This window comes from Myxine glutinosa, chromosome 2 (assembly GCF_964187855.1).
Source record: "Myxine glutinosa chromosome 2, kmMyxGlut1.1, whole genome shotgun sequence".
Taxonomy (NCBI): Eukaryota; Metazoa; Chordata; class Myxini; order Myxiniformes; family Myxinidae; genus Myxine; species Myxine glutinosa.
The window spans coordinates 98,379,892-98,397,533 of NC_136262.1; the positions used below are offsets into that span (position 1 = coordinate 98,379,892).

Here is a 17,642-nt window from a genome sequence, read left to right on the forward strand (position 1 = left end):
AACCGAAACCAGCAGGATCAATGTAACAAGGATTAGAACCTAAACCAGCAGGAGCAATGTAACAAGGATTTCAACCTAAACCAGCAGGATCAATGTAACAAGGATTTGAACCTAAACCAGAAGGAGCAATGTAACAAGGATTAGAACCTAAACCAGCAGGAGCAATGTAACAAGGATTTCAACCTGAACCAGCAGGAGGAATGTAACAAGGATTAGAACCTAAACCAGCAGGAGCAATGTAACAAGGATTTGAACCTAAACCAGCAGGAGCAATGTAACAAGGATTAGAACCTAAACCAGCAGGAGCAATGTAACAAGGATTTGAACCGAAACCAGCAGGAGGAATGTAACAAGGATTTGAACCGAAACCAGCAGGAGCAATGTAACAAGGATTTGAACCTAAACCAGCAGGAGCAATGTAACAAGGATTTCAACCTAAACCAGCAGGAGGAATGTAACAAGGATTTGAACCGAAACCAGGAGGAGGGATGTAACAAGGATTTGAACCTAAACCAGCAAGAGGAATGTAACAAGGATTTGAACCTAAACCAGCAGGAGCAATGTAACAAGCATTATAACCTAAACCAGCAGGAGCAATGTAACAAGGATTTGAACCTAAACCAGCAGGTGGAATGTAACAAGGATTAGAACCTAAACCAGCAGGAGCAATGTAACAAGGATTAGAACCTAAACCAGCAGGAGCAATGAAACAAGGATTTCAACCTAAACCAGCAGGAGCAATGTAACAAGGATTTCAACCTAAACCAGCAGGAGGGATGTAACAAGGATTAGAACCTAAACCAGCAGGAGCAATGTAACAAGGATTAGAACCTAAACTAGCAGGAGCAATGTAACAAGGATTTTAACCTAAACCAGCAGGAGCAATGTAACAAGGATTTGAACCTAAACCAGCAGGAGCAATGTAACAAGGATTTGAACCTAAACCAGCAGGAATGTAACAAGGATTAGAATCTAAACCAGCAGGAGCAATGTAACAAGGATTTTAACCTAAACCAGCAGGAGCAATGTAACAAGGATTAGAACCTAAACCAGCAGGAGCAATGTAACAAGGATTTGAACCTAAACCAGCAGGAGCAATGTAACAAGGATTTCAACCTAAACCAGCAGGAGGAATACAACAAGGATTAGAACCTAAACCAGCAGGAGCAATGTAACAAGGATTTGAACCTAAACCAGCAGGAGCAATGTAACAAGAATTTCAACCTAAACCAGCAGGAGGAATGTAACAAGGATTATAACCTAAACCAGCAGGAGCAATGTAACAAGGATTAGAACCTAAACTAGCAGGAGCAATGTAACAAGGATTTTAACCGAAACCAGCAGGAGCAATGTAACAAGGATTTGAACCTAAACCAGCAGGAGGAATGTAACAAGGATTTCAACCTAAACCAGCAGGAGCAATGTAACAAGGATTAGAACCTAAACCAGCAGGAGGAATGTAACAAGGATTAGAACCTAAACCAGCAGGAGGAATGTAACAAGGATTTGAACCTAAACCAGTAGGAGCAATGTAACAAGGATTAGAACCTAAACCAGCAGGAGCAATGTAACAAGGATTTCAACCTAAACCAGCAGGAGGGATGTAACAAGGATTAGAACCTAAACCAGCAGGAGGAATGTAACAAGGATTTGAACCTAAACCAGCAGGAGCAATGTAACAAGGATTAGAACCTAAACCAGCAGGAGCAATGTAACAAGGATTTCAACCTAAACCAGCAGGAGCAATGTAACAAGGATTTGAAGCTAAACCAGCAGGAGCAATGTAACAAGGATTAGAACCTAAACCAGCAGGAGCAATGTAACAAGGATTTGAACCTAAACCAGCAGGAGCAATGTAACAAGTATTTGTCTACTCGATCAATGAACCACTTGGTTCAGGAAATATATAAATACAAGCAAAAGTACCTGTTTCCACTGATGGGAAAAGTTTTAAGTTAATCTATCAATTTACATTATTTCATGAAATTTAAAAACGTTTATTTGTTGAGTTGAGTGGATTCACACATTTCAAAAGTGAACATGTTGAGCTTTTCAAAAGGCAGCGCAAGAAGCAGCCGCCGTAAACTGGAGACAGACAAATGCATGGACAGACACCACACAGACACCTTGGTTCACAATATATAATAGATGTGAATATGAATTTAAAAAAATTTAATCAGGGGTAAGTGATTGATAACTGGTTGCAGTTCACATATTAAATGTGCAATCAATATGAAGTTTGAAATCTTTCTGATCTGAAATCAATATCAACACGTGGTGTTTATATAAAAGCAATATCTTTGAGCTTTTTATTTTCCAATTCCAAAATTACAAGCAATGTATTGAGAAATCGTGAGGAAAACATCAACAAAATTAATTTAAAAAATAAATAATGAGAAGCTGCAAAACAGTGAAAGTCTTGGACATTTGATTAAATTCTGTTTTAAAATGTCCATCTGCATATTACATATGCAAAAAGAGGAAACTTTTGACTCTCCCCACCTGTATTGCACATTTATCCCACATATCTTCTCCCAACCCAATTTCCCATTTCTCCCACTTTCTCCTCAACCCTCTACCCAACTATGTTTTATCCGCTATGCTCTCCTCTTCCTTTTTAAAACCTATTTTTCTTGATTTCCTCCTTCCGACCACCCATCCATCCACCTTCAGACAGCATACGTTATAGTCAAAAGGCCCTTTACAGGCTGTGAGAACTTGAGAAGCTTTGGAATCCAATTTGGAATCATGTCATCTACCAAGGACGGCTCGTGCGAGATGGCGAGGGCCAAAAGCTCAACAACCTGTACTTCTTGCAGAGGTTGTTGACCTGAGAAGACAGAATAACTTCAAGGCAGATTACAGGCGACGGCATGACATCATGTTCCAGTGTTATATGCATTGCAATGCAAATTTGATGCTCGCCCTCATATTCAGAATATGGCCAGGGCTTTTAGTGAGCATAAGCATCGCCAGGCCTACTGATGTATTCGGGATGTTTAAATATTTTAAAGGATTGCAAACATGGAAGGATTTAACAAAATCAATGCACATTCACTCTGACCCCTTAATAGAACCCCACGGGACTAGAGTGAGGGATACGGAAATAAATCCCTCATTAACTCCACTCCAAGATTCGTCCTTCGAATCATGGATACATCGTTGAATCATCGCCATGGTACCACTCAATCAAATCAGCAACACAATTGTGAGGCTTTCATCAAGGATGTACCCAATTCCTTCAGTGGGGTGGTAGAAGGATGGCACTCTTTCCTTTAGATCATTTCCATTCCCACAAACTCTCCTTTCGAGCAAAGCCACTCTCTCCATTCGGTCGTCGGTAAAATCAAACACTTCAGGTGCAATTTACAACAAGGCCAAATTGAAAATGCATCATGCTGAAATTTTAACCTAATTGGCGTACAGCGAGCTTATCTGGAAAAATAATGCTTACCTTCAACTGCAGCGGCAGTGTCACGAAGACCTTGCTAAGACAAACGGTGACTTCATTGCAACAGAAAGTGTGCACACGGCTATAGGCAGCGTGCTTTATCTCTCGTAACCTTGCACTTAATTTGCAAACGAGCCAAGTCTGATGGAAACAACGCGGGCTTGTCTGGCTCATTGCCACGACGCAAATCGGGGAGGCCGCCCTCGAGAAACCACACCCACAAATAAATCATATTAATTATTTTACCATCATAGTTCATGGTGTTAAACAAGGTATGGTAACCATGCGGTCTATTCCAAAGCGCCCCTTTAAAATCAAATCAAGAAAAGCACCTTCAGGATGAATCACATTTCAATTCCACGTGCAAGTGTCACCAAAAAGCTCACAGCTTGACTCATCTCATTTCCTTAAGAGTACGTCATGAGTGCTGCGCTGCACTTAAACAAGAAACCCTACCCTAATCCTAACCCTAACTAACCCCAACCCCTAACTAACCCTAACCCCAACAACTAACCCTAACCCTAAATAAGGCCTCAAAGGTCTCAGTTGTCCATTACAGGTCTGACTGTGGCCTTCTTTGGATATACCATTCCTAGCTTCAAGAAAAAGGTGAGAAAATTTGAAAAGCGAATAAGATTCTGAGATTTCTTTGTTCCATGACAATAGACAAAAAGACACATGATCAAAGGAAGGCGTCCGCATTGAATGCATGGATTGTACACGCGTTTTCAGCGAAAGGGGGTACAAGGTCTGCCATCCCAGGGAGCAACAAGAAGCCACTGTACAGAAACCGCAGAAGCGGTTTCCTCCCACATGCACTGTGACCTGCAACGGCACAGGGCATCCTGCCAGCACGAAGTGGGACACCAGAGGAAAGGCTACAAGCGAAGTGATCCAACCTCACCAGCAAAGGATCAATGACAATTTACAAACCACAAGCCATTCATTCCTAAATCAAACATTCCTAGATCATTGCCGACAACCATCTAACGAGACGCATGTATCAAAAGGACATTTTGCAGTCTCCAGATCTTCCGCGTTTGCTTCTCTCAAGGAACCGGCTATCAAGAAAAAAATAAAACAGCTTTTACCCGTGCTCATGTAAAAAGACATCAAACCAAATTGGCAATACCCGTGCCCATGTAAAATGGATGCTCACAAAATGCCTTTGCTCAATGATAGTTGGACTATTACGCACAGTATAATGGTGAATGCCATACTTGAAATAATAATTTTAAAAAGCCAAAGTGAAAGGCAGTAACGGGTTGCACAAACATAACTGTAGAGAATATAACTTATCAGCAGGGAAGAAGAGCCTTGGAACGCGCTGGGCAAATGTTCCGTCTGTTGAACGAAGGACACTTTTTAACCAAAAGCCATTTCCTTCAAGGCTGACCGAGACACGGAGATAGGTTTACGATGAAGAGGTCTTCGGGCGGGTTAAAGGGTCGAAACCAAAACAAGACAGGCCAGAGGTGAATGTTACATATCTGCTAGGAAAACATACCAATAGTGATAATAAAGTGGTGGATAATATGGTTCTGCGTGGAATCTACAAAATTCCTGGAATGTCGCTAATTTATCGTGTTTATACCGAACATAAACTCAGCAACAGACCATTCAATCCCACCACCCACTCCATGCCCCCCTACGCGGCTTACACAAACCAGGCCGAAAAACTCCTTCCAGACAATTGAGCCAAACATTCCCCCAATCTCGAGCCTGCCGTGGCCCTTTCTATTCATATTTCACAAACCTGGTGTGATGATGTACAATAAAATTTGCCTGAGTGAAGTTTTTATGTGCGCGCGGCGCTTCACATCACAAACCTATCTCATTTCTTTCGGCCTTTTGCAGGGGATATGGCGCATTGTCTTCATGCTTGGATGAGGATAAAGTTTTCATGACACATGCATCCCCTTAGGCTACCATTGGAGGTATAATCAGCACTAAAGGAATAAGCCATCCTTGTATGGCATGGAGCATGGCTCAATAAACTTTTGGACAAACGCAATAGTTATAAACATTAGGCTTTTAGAGCAAGGACAGGGCCTTTGCCTTTCTTGTTTTTATAACAACCTGTATGACTGACAATCACAGATGTTTTTTTTTTGTATACAAGGTCGAGGCTCGTGTAAGAGCTAACATTGATCACAATAAAGACAAACCGACACATAAAACATAAGATAAAGGGAGCGGGAGACAAGATGGAGAGCAGGGACATCGGGAGATCTGTGGGAGGTAGAGGGCTTGGGGGGGCAGAGGAGGCATGGGAAGGGGGGGGGGGGGTGGGAGAGGTAAAAAAACAAACAAAAAAAACACGTGAACACAGCTAGGACTTCCAGCAAAGAAGTCGGTATTCAAAAAAGTGGATCTGGGATGAATTAACGGGGGTAGAAAAGATCAAGGTTTTGGATGGGGGAAGATAGGAGATGGTGGTTAACAGCTGTTTTAAAGACCTGGAGGGAGGAGTGGGATTGAATTTGAGCAATGGAACAAATTTAAATGTTACCTACTCGACCTCAAAACCGTTAGCGTATTTGACATATTACGTGGCTAATTTTAAGCTCCACAAAGCAACCTGGGTTCAGAAGACACGCTGTCATCTTACGGAGATACCCTCGGTGGCCAAAATGAATCATAAGTAAACGCTACAAGTCCCGGTGGAGCATGTCTCAACATAGAAGAAAACGCAGTGTGCTTTTGCACCATCATAAAGCCTTACTGTATCCCAACAATGAATTTGTTGTAACATGCAATGTTCCTGCATCAACTACGACTCTGTACTATGACAGTTGGGGTACTATACAGGCAAAATTCCAAACGCTTACACACTGCCTCGGCTGTACGAGATACAGGCGATGTCAGATGACGCAACCTTCTGCCGCTTGTCGAATTCAACAGCCACGGGCTCCGCCAACTCGGACATCCAGGCCTCTGGGTAGAAGCACCCCGGCTCCGCTGCATCTGGGCGACGTTGGAGTTTTTGGAAGCCTGGCCTGGCAGGTTAGCTGGGCATCCGCCCATAGAATCTGTGCTCACTACAAGCATAGCCAGCGGTGAAATAACCAAACCGCTTCTCATCGTCACACTATATTTTCAAAAACGCAGGCTATATCAGCTCCGAAAACCTTCACATCAGGCCCACTTGAGATAACTTGTAGAGCAAAAGCCTTTAGAGACAAACAACATGTAAGCACTGTGGATAAGGTTAAAAGAATACTTTATGGGAATGTATTAAAAAAAGAGCAAGATAAGACTCTTGGTACAGATAACTTGTAGGAATGCAAAAGCTCAGTTGTTTAAATAAGATTTTTTTTTTTTCTAGTTTGCTATTTTTGCACAGAAACAGCACAATGGCCTAGTTTTGAGAACCCCAGACTGCCTTCCAATAAGTTGAGGCTTCAAATTCAGTTGAAGGGAGCAGCATGAAGGATTTGGATTCGAACATTACGGAAACCAAGCAAGATGCGAATTAAAATGTCACTGTCGAATTGCTCATAAATACCAAACTGGCTCACTAATGACCTTCAGAGAGGGAAAATTTTCCCAGCAATCACTGCGTGTGTTGTAAATGTAACGGCAGTTCCCACTTTAACTTTGAGGTTGACTATCATTAACTATTAATGCCGTCGGGGCAACTTGTAAAACTCATGGAAATATGAAATATGAAAGGCATAGCCACTTACATTCCTCAAACCGAATTAGAAAATACAACAAGCAACAAAACAGAGAGAAAATAAGAAAAGAGCAATCAGAGATTGCAAACCCTCGCTAGGATGTATTTTCAGTGGTTTTTAAGGCTTTTGTGTTAAAAGAAATATGGCGGCCGAACCACATGACCAATGACATCATTATTATTTTTTCTCCACCAATCTATGCCGACGACGCTCAAGAAATTTCATCTTGATCGGATGAAGTTTTGTACTTGTCGAATTATGATGTCATAATGGAGGCACCTATGACATGATCATTAACATATTTTATTCCCCATGGAGAGTTCTTTACAATGAGCCATTTCTCAATTTTTTCTATTCAGCGTTTCGGATGTATAGAGGTGCAAAGTTTTTCGGTTTTTCCAAGATGGCGGCCAAACCACGTGACCTATGACGTCATAATTGTCATTTAAAAATTCTACACGTAGAGTTGCACCTATGGTGAAAATTTCCTGTCGATCGGACCAACGGTTGCAGAGAAAATTCATATTTATTCTGTGCGGACAAACAGACAGACAGAGACAAACGGACTCAAATGCAATACCCTCTCCTCTGGCGAGGGTAACAGGAAACAACGTCTGGTTAAAATGTGTGGAAAATCATGAATTTGGGTGAAAAGTCCTGCAGTTCCACTGCACCAAGAGACACACTGTACCATTATGGCCTCGTACGAGCAGACCACAATATACGGCATGAATAGTTAAAGAAAATCTCTGGATAAGCACCACGGCGTAAGCATCTCGAATGAGCACGCATGTCGTAACTTCGCTACAAGGACACAATCAAACGGATAGTTTTCACTGCCAGTGCTTCTTGGGAATTTAAAAGGTCAGCGAGATTAATACCGCAGCAGATGTGGATGGAGGCATTATACATTAACTATTGAGTTTGTGCATCACTCAGCATTGTGGGTGAGACCCCACATGGAAACCATTAATGCGTTTGCTGGTACAAAACCTCCGATACACAAATATACATTGATGATCTGACAATTTCTAAAATTCCACTTCGATAGAAGAGACATTAAGTGTTGGAACGTAAGTGATGAAAATCCACCAAGGCGGAGGGCTAAAGGGGCAGAAAGCGTCAAAAATGACCACGTTCCTTTGGAGAAAATCCAGGATAATGCGTTCCAAAAGTGAAGAACAAAATATTCTGATAAATCTTGTAAAATGACGTAGAAGGAGAAAAGAGAAGAAGGAAAGTGTTTCTACAAGTATGCCTTTCAAGTACAAAAGGTGCGTGTTAGTAAAAGCGACAGCACGCTCGCTCCTCTGGCACATGCAGATACAGACATTTCTGGAGGCAATATGGCTTCACAAGTGAAGAAGTGTAAATAAGAAAAAAGAAAAAAACTTTGCTCCACACTGAACTGGTTGATAAATGCCTGTTATGCTGCCAACACTCAAATTCTACTGGATGACTAGCAATGTGGCACAGTGGCCGAGGATTGCCCTGGCTTACCAATTCACTGCTTGCTTTGCCACAGAGCTGTGGTGGAGAAACTTCGGGGTTAAGTAGGAATAGAAGGCCAATGTGCAACATCCTGGTTCTTGAATGATACATTAGGTTCATCAGATCACATTCTTCCACTGTGTGTAATCTCTGCAATGATGCACTCCCATATTCCAGGCTATTGCCTCTGCATGTCGACAGTCGGTTGTTTTTTCATTTGAATATGAGTTTGGATGCGAGTTCAGATTCATTCGGCCTGACGTATTTTCATGATGAAAATTTATGTTTAAAAAAAAAAGAAGGTATTTGACGACATGTTTGGTCTGATTCGGATACAAACTTCCGATCCTCGCCGTTGCTCTTCATGTTGGCTTTTTCCTCTTTGCGTGCTGATGACAACTGTACGAGGGCTCCATAACTGCACAGTGCATGGAGGCTCCGAACGCCACAATGGATGACATCTTCCTACTGTACACCGCAAGGAAGTTCTCACTACACACTGTATGGATCCTCCCCACTGTACAGAGGCTCCAAACCACGCATACTGTATAATGGCTTCCCACGACGCAATACACGACGGCTCACCAAGGACACTTTGTAATGGCTCCTTGCTGTACACTGTACGATGGCACCACACCATTGCACTGTATGAGGACTTCCTAAAGGAGGATCTCGAAAGCACACAGTGCACACAGGCTCACTAATATACCCTATAGCAAAGCATTCTAAAATACATGACATGACCACGATTGTAAAATGGCTCCAAAGTGTTCAGGACAAGGGTCACCTGAGCAAGACAGACAGATAGGGACAAGTGAAGGCCATTAAATGCAGCACTAACTAACCCTTTCACATGACACAGAAAGGAATCAAGTCATAAAAAGAACGAGAAAGTGGAAAATGAGAAGAAATATTGCATGTGTATTGATATGACAAACATTTTTACTTGACGACTGTAAAACAAGACAAGTCAGGAGACGACGATGGTTCACAAGCGAGCGGTATTCAATGACAAAGGACGGACTATAACCTAAACAGGCCCAGACTGGGGGGTCGGGGGCCCACCTGGCAGGTGTCGGCCCCCGACATGCGGTGTACATGCCTATTTACAAAGGGCCCCAATGCGCTGCGTGCGCAGGCCTTTAAGAGCCAGCTGTACGTAATTGTGTGTGGCGCTGGCCTGGAAATGTCAAAACGAAGGTTACTGACGTTGAAATGAGATAGAAAATAATGTATAATCAGTTATGAGGTTAGTTAGCTACACAATACCGAAAATTCGGTTCGATTCCGACAACTTCGAAAATTTGACCTTTGTGACCTTCAAAGGTCAAAGGTCGAAGATTCAGAAATTTGTTGGAAAACTTGTATTCCATGATGTATGTGATAATATAAGATCATGTACGACATTTCACCCTATCAGGAAGCGAACAATGTAATAAAACCATCAAAAATCGACTTTTCTAAATTTCGTGACCTTGTGACCTTGACCTTTGGGCGAAAATGACAAATCGAGCTCCGTGGGGCTAGACACATGACATTGGCCAAACTAAATATCGAAACCCCTGTCAGATTCCACCAACTGCCTCGGAGAAGATGTAGCTTGAACTCGATTGCCCCCTAAAAAGACATCTTTTTCGGGCGTGGCTCCGCCCACAATGGGCGCAATACGCCCACTCTACGCAGGACACAACTAGATGATATCAACCTCCCACCCAAGTTTCATCAAGATCAGATGATATCATCGGGTAGTTATGCTGCGGACAGACAGACAGACAGACAGACACACACCCATGACGAATATAGTGGTCACTCTGTTTGATAACTCGTGAACCAATAAGCTGCTCAAACCCAATGGTGCACTTCCACATTTGTGGATCGTTTTGAGGCAGTCTGCTCTGGAAATGATAGGTATTTATATTGTGACAGCTGTCAGAGAATGATCACTGCCGTGTGTGGAGGGGCTCAGAGATATAAACCTTAATTTGCAGGTGACAAAATCTCATTATTCCCGGAGTGCCTCATTACATCAATACATTTATTAAATAAATAAACCCTTTTATCAAAAATCTTAATACGTTCTTATTGATGAGTACTATATGCCACCTTTGACCTTCAAGGCAAGGCCAGCCCATTTATTCATGCGAGAACTTCTTCATGACACATCTTCATAAAACCCCACCAAAGCTAATTATTATTCGGCATACTTGAGGATTAAAGCATTTGGTTCTTTCAAATCTTCAACAAGATGCAAAGACTTCCAAAATACAGACTTGGCATTTAATATGGAATATTTTTTTTGTGGGGGTGAACTTACTTTTCAAGATGTCTTAGAACCAAAAGTTCATTGGAATTATGTTGAAATTATTCTAGATTTTGTTAATGTGACCTTTAAAAGAAACAAAAACCACATTTGACATTTCGAAACAAATAAATTGATCCTTGAAAGTGATGTAAACTGATATCGAACTCAATTAATGGACAGTACTGTGTTAAACTTCTGTACGTTTTCCAGAAGTATCTCTTTATTTTGCACATTAGCCAAAAAATTTTTATAACAAAAACAAAAGTTAAATTACGACTGGGATTATGGACAGTAAAATTACAGTTCAGTACTTCGTGTAACCCCCACGAGCATTCAGGAGAGCACGTACACGTTGAGGCATGCTGTTCACGAGATTTGCCAAGGTTTGGACAGGAATCGCTTGCCATGCAGTGACAATAGCCTGCTGCAATTCACGCACAGAGGTCGGCTGCTGGTCCAAGTGGTCGATTTGACGCGTTAATTCTGCCCACAAGTTCTCTATCGGATTCATATCCGGGGACATGGCAGGCCACTCCATATGCTCTACACCACGGTCAGCAAGAAAGTGTTGGATCATGCGAGCACGATGAGGCCGTGCATTGTCATCTTGGAAGACAAAGTTTCCTCGAAAGGCTGCACGAGCAAATGGAAGCAATGTTTCTTCCAGAATGGCCCTGTGCTTGAACTGGTTCAGGTTTCCATTCAGAACAACCACGTCAGTTTTGCCCCCTGCATGAAAAGCAGCCCAAACGGTCACCCCACCACCTCCAGCTTGGACTCTTGGCACTATACAATCTTTGTTGTAGGCTTCATGCACTTGTCTGCACACTGGGACACGACCATCTTGACGATAGACCAGAAATCTAGACTCGTCACTGAAGATCACGTGATTCCAGTGTCCTGGCTGCCATTGACGGTGCTCTCTGGCCCACTGCAAACGGCGCTGGCGGTGTTGTCTGGTCAGGCGTGGCTTTCTCAGGGGACGCCTGGCACGATAGCCTGCTTGAACCAGTCGTTGGTTGACTAGCCTTCTGGATACAGGCACATTTGTCAGTTGCTGCCACTCAGCCCTAAGCCGATTAGCTGACTTGGTTCGGCCATTGCGGACTAACCGGTGCAGCTGGCGATCATCCCTCCTTGTGGTTCTGCGGGGACGTCCTGGCCTCGGTATTGGAGTTGGGACACCCCTCTGAGCATTTCGTTTCAGGATCTTTGACACTTGACCTTGAGTGATGCCATACTGCCGAGCAATAGCACGCTGTTTCATGCCGTAATTTCGTAAAGCCACCACTCCATGACAAACAGCATTGTCGAGTTGACGGACCATCTCCAGAGGAAGCGGCAATAACTTTTGGAGACGTGCAGCAGTTGTTTTCCACTAATACAGAATGCAACAACCCTTGTATACCCGACTGTGAAGCCAATCATCAAATGCACCTGTCCGTACATTTTGCCACGCCACCTGTGATATCATCCTGTTGTTGACTTCTTGCTGCGACAGACAATCAGTGACATGGTTCTTTCAATAAATAAATCACCAAAGTGTAAAAGAAACTCACTAGATTGATATACTGAGTTAAGAAAGTAAACCCAAGTCAAGAAAAAAAAAAAATTCCATATTAAATGCCAAGTCTGTAAATTAAAAAAATTACTTGTTATTTGAGCATTTTCCTTTTCTGAAGCAAAAACTGTATTATTACCAACTGTACTTCCTTACCCTCTACCCCAAAGTGGACTATAATTGAGCAAGAGAGATACATTTTCTGCTTTGGTGAGAAGACTCACTTGTGATAACCAACAAGGTTTGGTTCCCAGCAGAGCCATAAGGCCCATAGATATTATCACATTGGCCTATCTGCCCAGCATACCTGTGGCGATGAGAGTCGCGATGAGTGCTCTATGCCAGCAGAGTGAGCGGTTTACGATGGAAATGTGTGTCTCGCAGGCATGCTGTTTGGCACATTGCGAAAAGAAAAAGGAACCAGACAAAGGAATGCAAAGTTTGGAATTATCAGAAAGTCTTATCGGTTTCACATCTCTCAATCAAACAATTAGCGCATACCAGAGAGCCACGGCGACTCTCGTGTGTCTCAATAAATTAGAAAGCCATGGATGAGCATTTGGTGCTTGGCAGGAAGGAAATGTGATGATAGAACAGAAAACGGAAATGTATGGAAAGTTTAGAGCCTGACACTTGATAAAGACTCTTTCAGCAAATGAAAACTGAATATCACCAAACCTACACCCCAGGCATGCGAAGAAAGCCTGGACTATGTGTTGGGAAAACGAATCTCCTAACAAAGCATCAACCAATGACCGATTGAGGTGCCAGTTGCAGGACTCGACATTAACAGTATCCGATTGTCCGAGACAGGCAATTTTGTCTATTGGACAAGTGAAAACCTCAATAAACTTGCCAAAGGACAAGTAAATTTTACCAACTGGAAATTTTATAAACTTGACATATCTAAACCTCGAACATAGCTGTTCTTTTTCACGTAAAGCCACAGTTATTAGGAGCGACTAAGAGGATCTTTGTCGACACAAAAACTTCAAATAAAAATGATGGTATCGGCCACATGCTCGCAGTACGAATAGTTGGACAGGTGCAATGGTCGATGGGACGGGTAAAATCTAACACATACTGTCCCATGAACAAGCTGGAATGAAAAGTTAATGTTAAGCCCCAAGTTGTCTATTCTTTTTGTGAGTTTCTTGAGCTCACGTGGTGTTTGCTTAGCTTGCTGAAAACGCAATAAATGTTTGTGTACGCAGATGCTCCTCTCTCCATGGAGGTCAGGAGCCCTGTCTGTGTAAGCCAAGAGTCCATGGTTGTAAGCACGATCTTTCCACACACGTGCTACAATCATCGATCAAAATCTTAAAAGAGTGGTGATGCAAAGAGTAGAAATCAGGTTATAGTAAGGGAAACATATGAAAATCTGTTAACTAAATTGTTACCAAAAAATTTCTTCACCAATATGTTTGGAAAGGTGTGTAATAACATGTGTTAAAATGTTGAAGGTCAACTCCCGTGGGAAACCCAGAAAAAAAGCTGTTGAATTCGGGTACCGAAAAATTATTTTCGAGAATTTTTATTTTTTTAAATCGGCCCTTAAGTAACTTATGAGGGGTCAAATAAGGGTTTTTCATGATTCTGAGTTGATTGTTAACATTTATATTTCACCACAGACACTCCTTTGTGGAAAAATAATTTCTAAATATACATATCTCATTTTCTACTTTGCAGGACATGGAGTCTAGCAATATGGATGAAGACGTTACTCCACCTGTGCTCAATTGCTTCATCTGTGCACGCTCGGATACACCAGCTGAAAGGCTCATACAGGCAACTCCAAAGAGATACTCAACTTTATTGAAACAAGCAGAAACTGTCGAAAATGTTACTGTTGTGGAACGTATGAAGGAGGCTCAAAAGGAAGGAAAACTGAGGTACCACCAGAAGTGTAAAAATGATCTGTACAACAACTTTGTTGCAACCACCAAGAAGTCAGCTCAAGCATCAAAGGCAGAGAAAGAGTCATCAAAGTTGAAGAGAAGACGCACTACTTGCGAGTTCAGTTCATCAACTGGCTGCAGTTCTAGAAGATCACAGTCAGTTGACCTCCTGTATAAGGATGTATGCATTCTTTGCAACCAACCAGCCCAGCTCTACAAAAATAATCCAGCACAAGCTAGAAAGAAATACAGAGTGCCAGATAATTTGACTGCAGATACACTGAAGGCAAGCTTGCTGAAGACAGCACGGAGTCGCGGGGATGACTGGGGCACTGAAGTCACTGGACGCCTGGAAGGGATCAACGACTTGGTAGCAGAAGAAACACTGTACCATTTGCGATGCAAACTTATGTTTGCGAGAGGTGACAGTTTGTCCAAGACTGATGAGGAAGGAAAAAGGAAGAGAGGACAGAGGAGTATTGATGAGGAGCGAGAGGCAGTTTTTATTGAATTCTGCGAATGGTTAGACTCAGAATTAGAGCATGGGGTAATGAACATGGACCAAGTCCATGAAAAGCTGCAGGAGTTTGATCAGTCACCAGAGAAGAGCCTTTCTTATTCAAAGCATTGGCTAAAGATAAAACTTCTAGAGAAATACGAAGACTTGACTAACCAACCCTGCTGCACCCTCGTAATTGATGGCGGATGGCTTGTCTACATGGTGAAGTGGGAACAACGCCAGACCTGGCAGGAGATCGCCAACAGTTACCTGAGCTACGTGCAGTATCTGGGCCGCTGCTCCCAGAAGATCATTGTGATCTTTGATGGCTACAGCAGATCACCAAAAGATCACGACCACACCCGGCGTACCAAGAATTCCTGCTGTAATCTCCAGATTCGACCGGATATGTCCAACTGGACCCCAAGAGCAAAGTTTCTGGACAACACTCATAACAAGAGTGAGCTCATCCACCTTCTCTCTTCAACCTTCCGAAAACATCACATCACTGTGGAGCAGTGTGACAATGATGCTGACATTTCAATTGTGAGAGAGGCATTGGCTGCTGCTTCAGATGGCTCTGTTGAGGTCAGTACCATTTGTGTCTTCAGTTAGTATAACTATTGGATGGAGTCCGGGGGGAGATGGGGTAATTTAAAAATAAGAGAATTCACACTGTTGAAAAGTTAAATCTGTTCTTGAACGGTTCATTATGCTTTGTACATGTTGTTATATTTTCAGGTGCGGGCAGAAGATGCAGACGTGCTGGTAATGCTGGTGCACCATAGCTCAGACAGCCACCATCCACTCTTCTTAACCACATCAAACGGCTCTTATGACGTCCGAAAGATCAAAAAATCTCTCTCCGAAACACAGAAGAGCTACCTGCTCTTCTGTCACGCCTTCACGGGGTGTGATACGGTTTCTGCAATCGCTGGTCATGGGAAAACAACTCTATTTGCCAGGTAATAATGATAATACTACTATTACGTCGGCAAATAATACTAATACTAATAATAATAATAATTATAATCATTGTCATCATCGTATAAATGTTTAAAATAATAATAATTTTATTTCTGTTTTACATTATACTTTACTTGACATAGACCTGGTGCTTTTTTTTAGGTTTTGCGAAGGGGACGCGGCTGAGTACATCGACATCTTCCTTGACACAGAAGCCACCAAGGAAACAGTGATTCAGGCTGGTACTGCGATTTTCAAGTACATTTACCATGGACGAGATACTACATTGGGTGAAATTCGGTACAACATGTTCTCAAGGAAGGCAGCGGCAGGAGTGATCAAACCAGAGACTCTACCTCCAACAGAGGGTGCAGCTGCACAACATTCACTCCGTGCCTATCTGCAGACCCGGGACTGGATCCTTCTACAGAGCATGTCTCTGAACCCCAGTGACTATGGATGGACAATAGGTGTGCATGGGTATGAGCCAGTTCCAACACTGGACCCCACGGCTCCTGAGGAGCTATTGCAGTTCACGAGCTGTAATTGTCATGGAGATTGCAGCAACCGGCAATGCAGCTGCAAGAAGAATGGGGTCACGTGCATCTCGGCCTGTGGAGTCTGTAATGGCATTACATGCAGAAACTGCAGTCATGATGTTGTTGAGTCTGAAGAAGACATAGACAATGACTGTTGAAACTTCTGACATTGTGAATGAGAAATAACTCTTGAGTATTATATATGTATGTGAAATAAAAGCTACTTTGTGTGTAAATGTAAAAGTGAAAATATAAATGTTAACAATCAACTCAGAATCATGAAAAACCCTTATTTGACCCCTCATAAGTTACTTAAGGGCCGATTTAAAAAAATACAAATTCTCGAAAATAATTTTTCGGTACCCGAATTCAACAGCTTTTTTTCTGGGTTTCCCACGGGAGTTGACCTTCAACATTTTAACACATGTTATTACACACCTTTACAAACATATTGGTGAAGAAATTTTTTGGTAACAATTTAGTTAACAGATTTGTGAAATATCTCATAAAATGCCCTTACTATTAGGAGTATTAAAAGAACAATGCTCTTACAACCAAGGAAGACTTCTAAATTGCAAAGAATGACTAAGAATCATGTTTAAGTGGAAGAGATCTAACAGGAGTAAGTTCAATACTTTTTGAACCTGATTAGAAGGACCAACAGATGATATATTTTAAAGTTAGACAAATAATGGAGTATGTTGCAGGAGCAAAGTACGGTAGTTCTTAATGCCAGATAATGAGTTGGCCTGTTAATGTTCCCATCTGAACCCCTGGCTCACGATGCAGGTTTTCCAGGATCAAATCCCACATACTGTATGTGTTTGTTCAATGTCTACCAATGTCCTTGTGATTCATGTAAAAGTACACTGATATCTACTACTGTCTTTGTCCGACATGTCACCCCTCCATGATCATTAGAGGAATTTAAAAAAAAAAAAAACTGGAAGTGGAGGGATATCTGCTCTACTTGTGTTCACCACCATGAGTTTCATCTCATTAAAATAGGCATGGATGGAAGTGGTTAATCAAACAAGGACAAAGAACAGAATGTTATTCCAGATAACATGTTTTTGTTGTTTTCATGTATTGTTATGCATTATGTTTGCCACTCTGTCAAAGCGCCTTTGGGCTTCTGGAAAAGCGCTATACAAAATAAATGAATTATTATTATTATTATTATTATTAACATTGATAGGACATTGCCAGATAATGGCAATCAGCCTGGTGTTGGGCTAGCGGCTAGGGTGCCAGC

General features: G+C 42.1%; 1 protein-coding gene across 4 annotated transcripts in view; it reads right to left on the reverse strand.

Moving 5' to 3' along the window:
- Window positions 1-17,642, reverse strand: part of LOC137418572 (talin-1) — a 212,189-nt gene that overhangs the window by 127,391 nt on the left and 67,156 nt on the right. Inside the window, exon 1 of one of the 4 annotated variants that reach the window (XM_078771334.1) lies at window positions 3,455-3,788. The exons of the other annotated variants lie outside the window; for them this stretch is intronic. The gene's annotated coding sequence lies outside the window, so the exon portion shown is untranslated. Of the gene's footprint in view, window positions 1-3,454; window positions 3,789-17,642 lie in introns of those variants that run through there. 4 annotated transcript variants of the gene reach the window in all.